The sequence below is a fragment of the Protopterus annectens genome, chromosome 5.part0 (genome assembly GCF_019279795.1).
Source record: "Protopterus annectens isolate FY-2018-M chromosome 5.part0, PAN1.0, whole genome shotgun sequence".
NCBI lineage: Eukaryota > Metazoa > Chordata > Ceratodontiformes > Protopteridae > Protopterus > Protopterus annectens.
Window position 1 is genome coordinate 525,412,727 of NC_056735.1, and position 18,762 is coordinate 525,431,488.

Consider the following 18,762-nt stretch of genomic DNA (forward strand, 5'->3'; position numbering starts at 1 on the left):
TGGTATAGTGATATTAATAAAATAGGTTTTACTATTCCTGCACTACAAAAACAGAAAGTATATTCTGGAGAACTTCTAGCTTTAAAAAAAAATAATTCTAAGCTTGTTTCCTGCCTTTCCAATAACTAGTCTAGTCCAGATACAGATTTGCTGTATCTAGGACTGCTGGTACGCTTCTGAGCCCCCCAAGCCTTTCTGTGTTAGAGGGAAGCCTTCTAGCTTATAAATTGGAGTGGTAAGCACTAGGTAGCCTATCTACCACAAGAGGAGTGGTTTCTGGTCCAGAAATTGTACTTTATTTGCAGTCTGGGCAGCTTTTCCATCTCTTTCAACTTTCTGGTTTAGAAGCCCGTGTTTGCACTTGTTTCCCACCTTTACTGTAACTAGTCTAGTCCAGGTACAGATTTAATGTATACAGGACTGTTTGTAAGCTTCTGAGCCCCCCAAGCCTTTCTGTATTGGAGGGAAGCCTTCTAGCTTAACACTGGGAGAGGTAAGCATTAGGTAGCATATCTCCCACAAGAGGAGTGGTTTCTAGCCCAGAAATTGTAGTTTATTGGACATTTGGGCAGTCTTTCCATCTCTTTCAACTTTCTGGTTTAAAAGCCCACATTTGCACTTTTCCTGCCTTTCCTGTAACTAGTCTAGTCTGGATACAGATTTACTGTATCCAGGACTGTATGTAAGCTTCTAAGCCCCCCCAAGCCTTTCTGTGTTGGAAGGAAGCCTTCCAGTTTATCAGTGGGAGTGGTAAACACTAGGTAGCCTATCTACCACAAGACTGGTCCAGAAATTGTACTTTATTTGCTGTTTGGGCAGTTTTTCCATCTCTTTCAACTTTCTGGTTTAAAAGCCAGTGTCTGTGCTTATTTCTCACCTTTCCTGTAACTAGTCTAGTCCAGGTACAGATTTACTGTATCAAGGACTGTTTGTGAGCTTCTGAGTGGTGCCAAAGTCTGATCTTCAATTTTTCCCTTAGATCTGCTGGTTCTCTCCTCTCCTACACTTTTACTAGCTTATTAGTTTAGCACTTGTAGCAATTGTTATAGCACACAATAGTGCTACCAGCACTAAATGTTCTACAAGGAAATAGCTCCAGTACTTATTATTAATGCCCACCCCTCCAGGCATGTCTAAAGGTCAGTTCCCTGTGCTTTCTCCTATTATCCTGGTGAACTTGGGCATTCTGTGGTGATGCAGCAACTGTCTCATGTACACTGACAACCTTCTCCTCTTACCTCCCAACACTCAGACTTGTGAGAGATGCACTTATACATCCAAATTGGAAGCTATGCACTCTCCAGCCAAGAGCCGAATAGCCGGTCAAAAGGAGAAGGTCAACACTTGCACCACACCACACAGAACACATAGCTCCTCCAGAACACATACCAGCACTGCCTTCACATAAAAACACAAACCACACACCCACCTTCATGGAGGCTTTCAATAACAATCTACCCAAACAGCAGAGACTTCCAAGGCAGAAACACACTCAACCACCACAACACAACACTAATCACAATACACATAACTCTCCTAAACAGTGTGCCACTCAACCAAAGACCCTAAGGCAAAACAGCATGCCCAACACACTTGTCATAGGTGACTCAATAGTGAGGCACACTGATGTCCCACTTACTAGGTTGAATAAGGAGAAAGTAACAGTCAGCTGCATGTCAGGCACCAGGATCCACCACATAATGAATGCACTCAGGTCCCTCAACAACAGGTATGAATATAACTCTGTCATTGTACATGTTGGTATGAATGACCTGAGATGGAGACATGGAGGAGCTCTCGGATTATGTAGCTCAGGCGGGTATGGCCCTAGCCCTGAGCAGCATCCTACCATCACCCAGAATGATACCACGGTACAAGCAGAAAATTATTGATTTTAACAATTGGCTAAGTTTCTGGTGCAATTATAAGGGGATCCAGTATCTGTCTGCCTGGGATGACATGATTGACAGACCTCGATGCTTTGCCAGAGATGGCCTGCATCTGTCACCCCTGGGCTTCCGGATACTGGCCAAGGCTCTTGAAACCCCTATAGTGCCTTTTATAGGCAGTGTTGCAAAGACCAAATTACCACTGTAACAGCTAGAAACAAATGCCATCTGAGAGTCATGCTGCTTGACACTAGAAGTCTAAATCTCAAAATGCACTCACTTGAAGCACTCCTTAAAATGGAGAACATCGACATTTGTCCTGTAACAGAGACCTGGTTCAAGACAGCAGAAAGCACCCCTGCACTACCAGGCTATAACTCAATCCACACCTTTCGGCCCCAGAACTTGCACCAAAGCTCCAAAAGCAGAATTGTTTCCATATTCATAAAGGATGTGCACACCTGTAGACTGGTAGCCCAATATAATGCATCTGAGATACTTCAGGTGCAGCTAACACTGGGTAAGACAGCAATTCAGGTCGTAGCCTGCAATAGGTCTCCAATCATGTCCTAAGACTCACACCCCATGTTCCTAAGTAGCCTGGAGAATATTAGGGTCCAACCTAACAGTCTCATACTGGGCAACTTCAACTACCCCTCCATTAACTGGGAAAACTACTCATGTACCAATGCCTATCGTTTTCTGGAATTCTTTAATTCCAATGCCCTGGACCAGTTTGTTCTTACCCCCACTAGAGGTAGCAACATCCTTGACCTGGTCATTACTAACATGGGTGACCGTTGCTCTACACCAATAGCCAACTCCTCCCTGGTTAGATCTGACCACAAACTAATCACCTTGGAAATGCACATCCCACCCACCCACCCTCCACAAAGATAACCACCATGAAAAACTTCTCCAAAGCTAACTTTGGGATCCTAAAAACAGAGGTGGCTAACTTCACAGTACCCATGCAAATGGAGAACAGTTGCATGACCACTGAATCTCCAAACTCTGAATCCTACACAGTTTGGTTTTGTGAAGGGTAGATCATGCTTGCTCAACTTGGTCAACTTCTTTGAGTCAGTCACCAGAGCTGTGGTTGAAGGCAAGATGGTTCATATAGCCTACCTTTATCTGGCCAAGGCCTTTGATACCATTCCCCACTCAGGAATCATAGAAAAACTCACTAAGCTAGGCATCAACCCCTATATCACTAGGTGGGTTGAAAACTGGCTCACAGATAGAACCCACAGTGTGAAAGTAGCTGACTCCAAGTCAGACTGCAGACCAATCATGAGTAGAGTCCCACAGGGTTCGGGCATGGGTCCTCTCCTGTTTGGTATCTACTTCTCTGAAGTCCAGGCCAACACGAAGGGACTCTGGCTGAGAAAATTTACAGACAATTGCAAGTTGAAAGCTATTATTAACTCCTGAAGTGATGTTGACTTCCTACAGAAAGGCCTCACTGAGACCAACGACTGGTGTCAGAACCATGGCCTTAAGCTCAATGCCAAAAAAGTGTGTCGTCATCCCCCTTGGGAAAAACCTGGTTCCCTTGAATTACCACATTGATGGTAGTCCACTGAACACAGAAGGTGTTATAAGAGATCTGGGAAAACAGGTTGAGAGCAACCTCTCTTTTGACCACCACATTGCTACTGTGGTCAGAATGTCCTTCTATGTGGCACATCTCATTACTAAGGGTTTTGCATCCAGGAAGAAAGAGGTCATTGTCTCCCTCTGCTCTTCCCTCATTAGGCCAATCATTGAGTACAATGCCCTATTTGTCATGTACCTCACTAGACACCTGCAACAACTGGAGAGGCCACAAAAGTACCTCAGAAAAGAGGATCCTAGGCATTAAACGCTTGTCCTGTATGGACAGACTCAAAAACTCCAACTATTCTCTGTCTCATATTGCCTACTTAAGGGCAATCTCTGCTTGACTTACAAAGCCATATCTGACCCAGCTCTGTTAGAAATGCTACATCTAAAGAAATCCCAATCCCTCCATACCACATGTTCCAGAGACCTCAAACTCATTACCACAATCAGCAGAACATGCTGAAGGGACAGGTTCATAACCCAGAGACTGCCCGTACTATGGAACAGACTTCCCATACATGTCAAGCAGAGCATCTCACTGGCCCTCTTCAAGAGAAATCTTGATGAGTCGATGGGAAATAGAAAATTCACCATGGGGAGCACTCCAGTGCCTCTACTCAACAGAGGCACTGGGAGCTAATGTGGGATGGCACGATGCCAGGATAATCCTATGGGCTAGGCTTGTAAAGGCTCCAGGGCCATTAGCCTAGTACACATCTATGAACCTATGAACCTATTAATGGCATAGGAATAATGTTTGTGTTTAACAACTCAGTCAATGGAAAGTATCATTTTATTTGTCTATTTGTGTGTTTGCTTGTTTGCTAACCAGGGTACAACACTGATCACAATATATTTTCAGGTTAAGCCTGGGAAGAAGACATTCCCAAAAACAAAATAAACATTTACATAAATTACAGGACTCAACTAGAAATATATTATTATATCTAATTAGATCATTGAGAGAACAGTAACTGAATTAAAGTCATCTAGACCTCAAGAATATTTTGTGCATATATGCTATATGTAGTAGGATTTTACAAAGAATATTTTCAAATGTTGCTGACCTCAGGAATGAGAAGGTACAAGATTGGAGAAAATTTGAAAAAATAGTGGGGTACGGTGACAATATTATATCATGTGGACAAGCATGATAGGCATGAGGATGAGTACAAGGATGAGGGAAGATCTTAACAGAACAGAACAGAATGAGAAAAAGACATACAAGACTTTTGGAACATGTAAATTGGTGGTAATGTCCAATAGAAAATTTAATGTAATGTCAGTTAACATCCCTAGATTTTCCATTTGTTATATATTTTCTAAAGAAAGTGATTGTTTTTCAGAATATGTGGTATGTGAGTGTCATTACTGTTTTCTTCTGTAAAAGCACAGTATAAAACAAAGATAAAATGTTATTAGGTATTAGGAACAAGTTAATTTATCTATGAAAGACATAATAGTAAATGTCCATAAAATTAGTTTTCATTGTCAGATTATCAAAATAGCAGTATTATATGTATTTTACAACTAGAGAAAAATGTGCAGTTTGCAGTCAGAATCTACATTAGAACTATCTCCTGATATACATTATTTATGTATCTTTTGTTGACCAGGTTAGTCCCACTAGGCTACTATGCTCTTTTCAGGGAGACCCAAGGTGGAATTTATACTACTGGGGGACATGTAGCCAGGGTATCAGAGAACTTCCCTTACTTGTCATTGTTGTGAGTGGGACTCATTTTGGAGGAGCACTTCCTCTTTCCATTCCGGGCACAGAGGTTGCCCAGAGAAACAGGGAGGCAGGGGGTGATAGAAGGAAATGAAAGTGTGGTGGAAGAAATGAAAGCGAAAGCAAATATCAAGAATGGAGAATTTGTGCAGGATTCTAAGGAAATGTTTCAAAGAAACCTGTTTGATGGAGATAAGTCAGCAAATGATGGATGCATAATTACAACCCTGGAAGGGTTGTGGGATGATTTATTTAAAGATATGGTGGTGCAAAGTGAATTGGAAAATGAATTGGAAAAATGAAGGAGAAGTTTTCTGATGGAGTCATTATGGAGAAATTGCAAAAAAAGCATGAAGAGCCAATCCTGCGGGACAATTTAATAATTCCTTTGGGTGTAAAAACATATGATGTAAGAGCATTTATTCTTATTAACAAAGAGACATTTTGTGATGTTATATTTGAGACTGTTATTTTCAATGGAAAAAAATTCTTGGAGAATATGAAAAAAAGAAAGACTGTGATGGAATCTTTATATGATAAAGGCATCTAACAGGGAAATAAAAAAGAAAATGCATGCAAAGTTTTGAACAGAGGTAGAAAAGAAGACTTTGAAAGGACATTTGGAAATGTTATGTAAAGAATTACTGGACATCAAAAACTTTATGACAAAAGGGGTTTATGGACTGGTGGCTAGGATGGTAATATTTTGTTAAAATAGAAAGATAAAAAACATACATATAACAAGTATTATAAATGTGGGGGGATATGGAGTGTTGTACAATACTGAGGACAACCCAAAACATGTTTTTTTTGTGTGGAAAAGTGTGACATTTAATAAGTTTCTGTGACAAAAGAAAATGTTATATTTGTGGGGATATGGGACATGATGCAAAATCTATAAATTGTAATGTTATAGATGTAATAAAATTGGACATTTATGGATTGATTGTAAAAAATGAAAATAAGAGTAAGGAAAAAGAAAATGAAATAGAAGAAAATGAACAAAGAGAAGACATATTAGAAGTAGTAGAAATAGAAGAAAAATTAGATGAGAAAAAAAGAATTAACATGACGGAGAAGAGGTTCAGAAATAAGTGCTGAAGAAGGCATACAATTGGTGGTAGCAAAAGGAAAAATCTATTAGTAAAAGAGTAAAAGACAGAAAAAGGAAATTTAAAGTGATAAGTAGAAAAGAAAAAAAGGAAATGGATGAGAAATAGTATAGACATCTAATGAATGGGGTTTGGTATAATGGTGAAGGTGTTTGACTCTCAAACACGAGGTACAGTGTTTGATTCTCAGCTTGGGGAAGAACATTGACTAAATGTAGAATGGCCTATTAAGAAAGCTAGCCTCATAATTAGCTAAGAAATTATGGGAAAATAAAAATTTTAGAGTGCTTTCTGTAAATGTGAATAGCATTAAGAATACAGTAAGAAGAATAGGAATTTTTGAGTGGTATAATATATTTGATGTAGATGTAATTATATTAGAAGACACAAAAATGTTATTACAAACAGGGGAAACTATGGGGAGGAAAGATAATTTGAAATTTGGAAAATGAGAGATGTTCCAGAATAGCCATATTCTATAGAAATACAGTAAATATATTAGATGTAACTTTAGCAAAAATGGGAAGATTAACCATTGTAAATTTAAAATAAAAAGAACACGTATATAGACATATAATATTGTATGCTTATACTAATTGTAAAGAAAGGCAAAGTTTATTTCATCAGATTTTAGACTATGTAGTGATAAATATGAATATTATAATAACAGGAAACTTTAATTGTGATTTAAGAGGCAAACATAAAAAGAAAGGAAATAATATAAGAAACATGTTAGAAGTTATATGGCAAGTTAAAACTTTGGGACAAAAATGCATGGACTTACAAATGGAGTGTGTATAGAACTGAAAATAATTATTTTATAGTATCAAAAGGTTAAGTCATAGCAGGAGGGGAGGTAGTTGAAACAGGATTTTCTGATCATCTTGCAGTATGGCTAGAGATAAAGGAAAACAAGGAATATATAAAAATAGGGAAATGAATAAAAAGGATCAATGATAAAAGTATGGAATGAAGAAGGAAAGAGATTAGTAATACAGTTATGGAATGGTCATATTGTTATGAGAACATTTTATAAAAATTGATCTGAATGGTAGATGATATTTAAGGGAAATATAAAAAAAAATGTTTTTACAGTGGCAATATGATGAGAGAAAAGTAGAGAAAGAAAATATAAAACACCATATAACAATGCAATGGAAGATTTAGAACATAATGATAGGAAGCACTTTCATAAAAAAGAATTGTATAAAAGAAATCAATAAGTTATACAATAACTGTTATATAATCAAAGGTGTTTTTTGCAAGGAAAAAGAGAAGTATCAAGTTACTTAAGCAGATTAGTAAAGGAAGATGGTAGTGTAATGAGGGAAATAAAAATGTAAAAGGAGAAATAGAAAGAACTCAAGAAAAGATTATGAATAGTGTAGTACAGCATGTACAAGAAATGTTTAAAGAAAAAAGAAGGTAGTGAAAAACAGTGGATCCAAGATGCACAGGCATGGAATGCTCCAGTAGTGAGTAAGTTACCACTATCAAGTAGTTGTAGCAAATACTAGCCTGAGAATGTGATAAACAGGTATGCATAATGTTTCTTTTTCTCCCCTACAGCTGCAGCAGAGAGGGCTATGAACATAGAAGCCCATGTTGACAGACTGCTGAGGCTTCACTGACAGGCTGGTGAGTACAAATGTATTTTGCAGTATATTGTTCAAATAGCTAAGAAGGAGCACGGGTCTATATCAGAACATCGAAAGTTCATACTTTCGAATGTTCTTACATCGACCCCTATTCAGCGAATGCTGAAAATAGCAAAACGACAGATAACCAAATTTTTTCATAGCGAAAGAATTTGGTTGTCCATTTATGTCATTTTGCTATTTTCAGCGCTGTGGTGGAAAGTTACGGGAAGTGTGCGATTGGGCATGGGTTAGGTGAGTTAGGGTTAGGGAGCAAGTGAGGTATGTGTGTGATTGTGTGGACGTGAGGGTTAGGGCGGGTTAGGTGAGTTAGGGTAAGGGTGCAGGTGAGGTGAGTGTGTGATAGTGATGGACCTTAGGGTTAGGGTTTGGTTTAAGGTAAGTGGATAGTTAGTGGTGTTTGTACAGTTTAGTGTAGGGTTAGCTGTAAGATTTTGGGTGTATGTGTGTGGATTGCTATTTGTTTGGTGTGTTTTGGAACAGCAATTTTTTCCCTAGGAAAAAATTGCTGTTCTGAATGTTCTATGTTGTCAGCGTTCGCTGATTAGAGGTCGATGTAATAACATTCAAAAATGTGAACTTTCGGTGTTTTGATATAGACCCAAGGAGCACATTGCTTACTACTAGTAGGTATACTGTTACTGTGTGAAATTAATAAATAAAAAAGTTTGACTGACTAATACTGATCTGCATTAAAGGTTCCTACAAAAAGCTGTTGTGTTTATTCTGGTATGTTGTTGAACACATATAGAATGTATCCAGGTTCTTCACAGAAAATGTGGCTGTGACAGCATACATTAACTGAGGTTGTTCTGTGAACCATCTGTTAAGAAAAGCTGTAGGTGGTGCAGCTGTAAAACAAGATATAACTGAAATGTGAAATATATACTGCACTAAGCTTTGAACCCTGAGTAGTAATGTATAAAGTTTCAAAGTGTGTTCCATCCATCATTGCTTTGTGTTAACCTTTGCTTTCCAGATTGTAGTAATCCGAAAGATTAATGCACAGTAAAATAACTCTCTGTCATGCATGAGTCACAGGATTACAAGTTCAAACTGCCTAACCAAGAGACTGTTAGGCAGAAACCAGTGAAACAAGAAACAGCAGTTCCCCAGTAGCTCAGTGTGATGAGAAATAGCTTTGTTGTTAATTTTGCACACCCAGACACTCTTCGAATCCAGGGAGTGGTGCTAAAATGTGTGTATATCTACACACAAGGAATCAGGAATAAATGTAAATCAGGTAGTGTTAACATATATTTTCTCCACAGGTTGTACAGGTAAGGAAATGGTAGTAGCTGTATGAAGGGTATACTAATAAACTGTGTAGAACTGTTCAACTGTCCCACAACATGCCTGCAAATGACAGCAGGATAGGTACATACAACATACACTCCTCCTGATACACATCTCTCAAGTGTCATGCTGTCACAGATGGTGGTCACTGCTGCCAATAACCCTGGACAAAGATAGGAAACCAGTTGAAGTATGTCAGTAGCACACTCACATAACAGCACTTCAGGGAACTCCTCCTGTGCCAGATATGTAACTCTGACATGTATAAGTCCCCTCTAGTCATGTACCCAGAGTTGTCACAGTTTGCCCCATAACATTCTAGGCTGACAGTTTAATATGTATATTTGTGCTACAGAAGCTATGGGCCATAGGCAGATGTAAAGTGAGGGCAGACCCATAGAGCAAAGAGCAGTACTGTTGTGGAAAATAGAAGCATACACAGCTGTTAATGGACTTTTTGTCTCTCTCTGTTCATTTACTATGGGTATTTTTTACTCCAAACCTAATGTTGGGACTTGTGTTCCATTATTGCTCATATATTTGATTGGTTGCATTTTAACATACCTTGTTCAAATACCATTGTTAGTGGCCTGTTGTTGTCAATGTTACTGGCATGCTGTTACAATGCATACTTTTGTTCCATTTATGCATGTGTTCGTTTTGCTATGCAACTGTTCCAAATCTGTTTTATGGGGTGAATTGGAACACCCATGGATGCTGTTATAACTAATCTGGAAATGTGTTGTTCATGACTAATCAACATATTTTTAAAACATCAACACCATAGCATGTTTGGGAAGGAAGATCCCTGCGGATCTGCCTGTTCCACCTCACCTGGCTGTAGCACCAGGCCCAGCAGATCTGGGACACAATCCAGGGCTTACTAGCCCGCTGGTCCTGCACCACCTTTGGGTGAAACTGCCTCAGGGGACTGGGCCTGCCCCCCTGGAGTGAACGTGGACAGGAGCCTGTCACCTGCAGTCAGTTCCGTGGTTTCGTGCACAGCTGCGCCAGACTGAGGGCCACCTGGTGCACCTCAAGGGCCAGGCCACCCCTCCTGTCCAACTTCTAGCACAGCCACCTTTGGGGCCATGAAGGAGCAGTGGTGACTGCCCATGGGTGGGGACCTCAGTCCCACTGTATCCATTTGGGGGCTCATGGGCTTTGGATTCCCAACCACCCTCCCATCAAAGGTGTGTACTCTCCTCATGTGTCATATACTGCCCCTGTCTACTGTATTGTCTGTCTGCAAACTGCAACCTATCCCACCCAACCTACCTCCCCAAACATACCTACAGCCCTTCACCAACAATCCACTCTCACCTTAAAAAAAGGGGAATTTGTCCCGCAAAAAAAAATTGCCCCATGTACAGTTAAACTAATTGATCAACCCACAGATTACTCTGCAAATGTCTGTCACCAACATCCCTGCCTGTGGGGTGTGAGGCTGTAAATTCCAAAATCTACACATATAATTCACAGCTGTTGCTGCCAAAGAAATGTAGAGCTATGGTCCTTTCCTACATCCATCCTGCACATCCCTAGCTGCTTTTCATAATGTTTTACCCTCTCCTTGCCCCCATTTCACCACTTTCCTATCACCCTTTTTTCTTTTCTTTAAAGAAAATTAGCATGGTGTGTAAGCAGGAGTAAGTGGTGCTAATTGAAGCTAAGAGGGTATAACAGTCTCTTAGCAATGCTTAGCACTGCGCAAAACCATGAAAACCTGCTTACAACCGCTTAAAAGTGCCTTAATCACTCTGTTTCTATCAGCCCTTGTTCTTCCCAGCAACAAAATAATTAGCCCTGCCAAGTCTCAAACCAGGATGATGTGCACGACAATCACAGCAAAGTACCACTACACCCTTTTAGCTGTAGGAATCTATAATGCTTTTACAAACATATCATTCATTCTGGTCATTTAACATTAATGAAAAAAGTAATCACTTCCTAGTCTGGAACCCAGGACCCTGTGCACAACAATCAAACAGCAAAATACCTCTACACCATCTAAGCTGTAAGAATTTGCAATGTTTTTACAAACATATCATGCACAACAGTCATTCAACATAAGGGGGAATTATATATCTGTAGTACTGTTATATACATATATATGTATACATACATACCAATATATATATATATATATATATATATATATATATATATATATATATGTGTGTGTGTGTGTGTGTGTGTGTGTGTGTGTGTGTGTGTGTGTGTGTGTGTGTGTGTGTGTGTGTGTGTGTGTGTGTGTACATATACATATATATATATTATATATATATTTATACAGAGATATACAGACAGATAACAAACCTCTTACTGCAACAAATCTGTAAAAATCTCAAACAAACGGGGGAGATAAAGCACAAACAATAGTGATATTTTTGGTATATGGCTGTCATACACGTAGAAGTCTGCTAGAGTGGTATGGTATGTTTTAACGTACAATGACAGACAGATTACAGGTCTGAAACAGAAATGAATGTCAAAATTTACTGATGTCAATGCTCACATCATCCCAGTGATTTCTCAGAAACCCACAACGTTTGTGGCCAACAGACAAAACATATGAGCCACATATCAGGACTGTGTCTAGCAATATGGACAGTGGAGCGGTATGACTGCAGTCTTGTAACAGAATGGAAAAACCCATGACAGCTGCCAACCATGTCACCCAGCCCCTTCTGTACCACAGTAAGACCACCATGACACTAACCCACATCAGCTCTGGGCCATTATCCATGTATATCCAAATAAATCATGCGCTATAGGGATGGAACTGTAGGGAAAAGCAAATAGTGATGCATAAATTTCCACCCATAACCATTTGCACCACATTCACAACAACATACCAGCACCCCAAATGAGCTCTAGAGTAGAGTGACTGTTTGAACAAACATATCTTGATTCTCAGTCACACAAAACACTGACAGATACTGGCCCAACTCACAGTGTACTGGGAATCCTGAGGTGTTATAGGACCTTTCTCAGTCTGCCCTTACAAACATACACACCTGATAGACCACCACTAGCACAGTCAGATAGAAAAAGAATCTCTGACACTCACATCTGCTACTTTCCCTACCCAGCCAAACAAACATCTACACACAACACTGCTACACAATCTTGGCAGCCGCTTCACAATGGCCAGACATATATAACTCTCATATGTAGACATTTTCACAGAATATCCAGGGTGTGAGACCATATTCATGGCCACTGCCACATACCATTTCCAGGAGTCTGCTAAGTCAATGGGATGATACCTTGAGTGCAGTCAATAAATAATGATATCACATAACTCTGAGCCTCTTACTGCAAGACATCTGGACAAAGCATGACATACTTGGTGGACAGGGAGCCGGAAAGAGGGATATATCTCACATAATGGTGTTACAAACTGAAACAGTTGACAGTGTCACAGGCTTTGTTGTAACATAACATTCCTGAAGGATATGATGTCTGAAACACCAATAGATGTCAACAATTATTGTCTACAATCCTCACTTTATCCTACTGCTTTCACAAAAACAGACATTGTCTGAGGAACAGACCAAACATAACAGGTGAACCCCAGGACAGTTGAGAGGTATGTCAGAGACATATCACTGTCAGACGTTGTCACACAGAAAATGCATGTCCAGATGAACCCTGTTAAACTAGCAACTCTCTGTGTGTATAACAGCACTACTGACTTACAATCTGTACCCAGTTCTGGAGCTTTGTTCCCCATGTTGCTGGGCTGTCTCTACATGTCCTCTCCTGAGAGGTATTCCCAACTACTGTCTGAAGCTGTAGCCCCCACACCTCCATAATGTCCTCCACACAGGCAAGGAAAATGAGCAAGGCACACATGAAGGCTATAATTGGCAAATGAAAAGGCAACACAGCTGCTCTGGATGAAAGTAGCAAGTGGGAGGCACTGACTGTTGCACAGGCCATCACCTGCTCATGAGCAGTACCTACAAAAGGCAAGCTGCTGCCTATGCAACACAGGTCTCAACCCATCTACACAAAGACAGACTGTGAATACATAAACCAAACCATTTGCATTGGTGTGATGGAACTCCTGAGCACTATAACAGGTATGGCAATCATGTAAGCATGTAATGGAATGCAGAAGAGAGGATACAATGATGCTAAATGGGACATTAAACACTAAGCTGCAACAAGACCTGCTGGACTCACATGCTGCTGTCCAGCACCTATGGCCATTACTGCTTGGCCTGCCTGCATTGACAGTGGAGTACATCTCTGGCCCCTGAGTCACCCCAGCAAAGGTCAGCTCATGTATGACTACCAATGGAGTCTCTGTTGTCCAATACTGAGTGTGTCACTGGTAGGCCAGCTACCTGGGATGTTGTAATTATTCATATGTCACCTGTGAATGCTACTCTGATACATATGCTTGCCTTACAAATGTAAGAGATGTAAATAGGGTATGTGCATACTACATAACAGGTGCAAATGTGTGTGTTGAACTGTATGTGATATACTGAGCCCATACATGACAACTGTCTAGAGTGTTGCAGACTGATCACATGTCTGCCTCATATTTGTAGTCAATGCCTCAGACAGTTGTGTATGGTCTGGCATATCACTGGCAGCCCATTAAAGACTGAAGTCATAACAAATTAACTTACATTTAATTGTCAGATGTCATATCCTGCAGAGTACACCTGTGAATGTGACACTGTCTTTACTGGCAAATAAGTGTGTTTCAGCTAGATTCATAAAGTGACACTATTTACTGGCCTTTGCCAATGCTGATGTGTGCCTTTGTGCAGATATCTTGCTCTAACAGGAGCTGGGTGTCTTACCATGACACCTATATCAGTGCAAGCATACCTTGTCCTGTAGGATGCTGACATTTGTGCAGTCACTGACACCTGCTTTCTAGCTGTGGAGAGCACACCAACCTTGCCAGGTCACTCATCCAATTATACATTTAGACCCCAAATGGAGGCTTGCAAAGCCACAGGAGGTGGAGTGTTGAACATTAGCCTACACATACACACCTCCAGGCTGGCAAACAGTATGTCACATGGGTGACATCCTGAGTGCAGTTAACACTTGACAAAACACCTATTCAAATCATAGCAAGCTACAGGCCTCCAACCATGACTATGGACACCCACCACACTTATTGCGACCTGCTGGAATCTGTCAGGATTCAATCATCTACCCTGCTCCTAGGTGACTTCAAATACCCAACCATAGTGTGCCTGACCTATGCCACCTGAACATGAATGCACATAGATTCCTCAGCTTTGTCAATAGCAATGCAGTGGATCAGCCAGTCAACATTCCTATGGCAGGTGGGAATCTCATATACCTGGCCCTAACCAACATTAGCAGCTACATTAGCACTCCTACAGTGCCCTCCCCCTTGGTAATATCTGACCACATAGCCATCACTGTTCAGGTCACCATCTCCCTTGCTCTCCACCCCCCTTTACAGTGTCAAACAGAATGAACTGTACACAAATAACTATAAACCCCCTCAGAGTAGATAGAAGTAGCTGTACAGCCAACATCCCATTTGTTGGAACTAGCAGCAGTGTCCAGGCCCACACCACAGTACTATGTGGGCACCCACATAGCTGTATGCACTAAGCAGTACCTGACAGGACAACATCATCTCCCTCAAGGTAGGGTAAACACCTGTGGTAGACACCAGCAATACACAAATACCATAATAAGTGCAAACAATTGCTGGATGGTCCAAGAAGGAACAGTGCCTCATTGGAAGCAATGTCACCTTGGTCTGTACAAGCAAATAAGGGCACAGGTGATGTACCCTAAGGCTGTCTTTGAGTGCAGATCAGACACATCCACAAAGGCAAATCAGTAGGCCTTCCACACATGTGTCTGCAATTCCAGAGGCAATACACAAATCTGATCTGTAGTGGTGGTCAATAACACCATATGCACATATGCCATGGATATAGGCAACTGGCTGCAGACAGATGAAGTGCAAACACCATCACCCTGTCCCCCCAGTGGTACACATGTGCATGCACAGCACCTGCCCCCCTCCCCTCATCATCAGGAAGCAGGCCTGTAATGCCGTCTCAAAGGCAACACAAAGTGGTCTCCATAGTCATGATACCATCCCTGGCTGCATCCCACATGAACGCAAGCATGGGCTCTCAAATCCATTCTGCACTGTAGTCAGCCACAGCCTGACCATTGTACAGAATGCCATCTACATGGCCCACCTCACAAATATGGGTATGTTATAGGTAGCCCATAGGTAGTTGTAAAGTGAGGGCAGACCCCTGGAGTATTGAGCAGTACTGTTGTAAAATTAGAGGCTTATGCAGTTGTCAATGAACGTTTCTTCTCTCCCCCCATCCCTCATCTGCATCACTAATTATTATTCATATACTATGGGTATGCTTTTTACCAAACCTAATGCTGGGACATGTGTTACATTATTGTTCATATAATTAATTGGTTTCATGTTAACATACATTGTTCAAAAAACATTGTTGGTGGCCTGTTGCCATCATTGTTACTGGCATGCTGTTTGAATGCTTACTGTTGTTCCAGTTATGCATGTTTTCTGTTTGCTATGCAGCTGTTTCACATCTGTTGTTTTGGGTTAATTGAACACCCATCCATGCCTTTAAATCTAATATTGAAATGTTTTGTTCATGACTAACCAATATATCTTGGAAAACCTCAACACCATAGCACGTTTGGGAAGGCTAATCCCAGCGGATCTATCTGTCCTGCCCCATTGTCCATGGCACTGGGCTTCAACACGTCTGGGACACACCATGGAACGTCATCTCCTGTAGACCCTGCACCACCTGAGGTCAGACACAGAGATGAGCCCGTCATCCACCGTCAGTTCCGGGGTATGGTGCACAGTGCTATCCATTCTGAGTTAGGTGGCCAGCTGCATCAGATGGAGGAATGTCTGGTGCACCCTGAGTAGCCACCATTGGGGCTGTGAAAGTGCAGTGGTGACGGCCTGCAGGTGGTGATGTCAGTCCCACTGTATCCATATGGGGGCTCATGGGCCTCTGATTCCCAAACACCCTCCCCATCCAAGATGTTTACCCCTCATGTGTGTCATACACTCACCCTGTCTGCTGTCCTGTCTGTCTTGTCTGTCTCCCTACCCAACCTACCACCCCAGACGTACCTACAACCTTCCCCAACATCCCACTCTCACCTAACAAGGAATAAAAGGGCATCTGTCCCCAAAATAATCATTGCCCCATACATAGCTGTCCATTTCACACAGGTGTCCACTGGACGCATGTAATCTGGTCCAATTGGCTTGACAACACATTTCTGTTGTCCTCATCCCTCTCTCTGGGGTTTGAGTGTCCAAATTCACCTCCCAATTTTGTACAAATGCACAGATGTGGCTGTGTATGAAACGGACAGCTATGGACCTTCCCTACACCCGTCCTGCACATCCCTAGCTACCTTTCATATTGTTTTTTCCTCTGAGTGCCCCTTTCTCACCACTTTCCTATAACCCAAGTGCTGGTTATTGTGTTGCAAGGCAGATATGTTCAGCTGTGGAGGAGGGGATGATGTCAATAATTACAAGAAGTACTTATTTTTGGCCCCCTCACCCCCGTTAATGGTGCCTTTGGTCATATATTTATTTGTTCTGTTTTTATAAGCATGTTCTGATTTAATTACAGCAGTTAGTCCTCTTGGGTAGGTGTCTATCAGCATGGCACATCTTGACTTAGCAATATTTGCAGACATCTTCTTTGCAAAAGCCCTCCAACTCTATCAGATTGTGAGGACATCTCTTGTGCACAGCCCTCTTCAGGGGACACCACAGATTTTCTTTTGAATGTAGGTGTGGACTCTGGCTGGGCCATTCCAAAACATTGATAGTCTTCTGGTGAAGCCATTCTTTTTCTGATTTGGATATATGGTTTGGGTCATTGTTGTGTAGAAAGGTGAAATTCCTCTTCATCTACAGCTTTCTAGCAGACACCTGAAAATTTTGGGTAAAAAGGGATAGTATTTGGAACTGTTCATAATCCCCTCCATTTTTAAAGGCCCACTTCCAGCTTATGAACAGCAATCCCAAAGCAGCACACTGCCATCACCATGCTTTACTGTGGGGATGGTGTTCTTTTGGTGATGCACAGTGTTGTTATTGTGTCAAACAAACCTTTTGGAATTGTGGCCAAACAGTGCAACCTTGGTCTCATTACACCATAACACATTTTCCCACATGCTTTTGGGAGACCTGATGTATTGTTCTTGAGAATTTAGCCAGACCTGGATGTCTGTCATCACTGTGTTCCATGGTATATGCAATGCTGTGGAAATGTTTTTGTACCCTTCTCCGGGCTAATACATTTCAACAATGACATCCCTTTGATGATTTGTAAGCTCTATATGAACCATGGCTGTTGCTGTAGCAGGCAACTGGGTAAATGTCAGGAAAATCCTAGTAGGACAGCTGACCATTATTTGGTGTTAATCAAAGAGTCTCTGTAATTGATGGCAGGTGTGTGCTCAAGAAGACATAATGCTGTTATTATATCAAAAGCTGCTTCAACACAGTATTAGCATCAGCCCATGCACACTTATGCATCTAGCTTATTGTACATTTTTTATTTGTCATAATTGTTCCCCTAACTGATCTGTTTGTTCTTCAATTGGATTGCACAGGCCTTGTAAAGTATGGTGATTTACTGGGTGAGAATGGACCCAAAATACTCGAACCTGCAGTTATACACACTTACACACACAAATACACTTATACACACATTTGCCAGGACTAAGATTAGCAGCCCTGCCTATCTTATTAGTCAGTCCATACTGTTACATAGTTCCTGCACGCAGCACAGGGCTTATTGGGCTGAAGAGTGTCAACAGATACCTCTATGGTTGATGAAGACAGCGGGCCTTGTAAATAGGACCTTGAGACATGTACTGAGAGTACCATGGCCTAAAAATGTAAAACCCATCCCCCTAATGGATATAGTTCTCACTCAGATGCATACACAGGATATGGTTCTTGCGCGCGTGCACACATTTGCCAGGACTGAGATTAGAACCCCTACTTATCTAGTTATTATGAATACAGTGTTATGCATTTACCACATGCACCATGGAGCTTATAGTGTGAAGAGTGTCCCACAGTTCTTCTAAGGTGAACAACATCACCAGCCCATGTAAAGTATGGCAATGGGCAGTGTACTGGGAGAGTGAGACCTCAAAATGCTGTATCCTACAAATATACACACTTGCACACATTTGTCAGGACTCATATTAGAACCCCTACTTATGTAGTCATTGATACTATAGTGTAATGCAGTTACAACATGTACCACAGAGCTTATACGATGAAGAGTGTCCCAAGGTACCTATATAGTAAATAACATCACCAGCCCTTGTAAGGTATGACAATGGTAGGTGTACTGCATGAGAAGCGCCTCAGTCTACTTTCACCCACATGTTTACACACT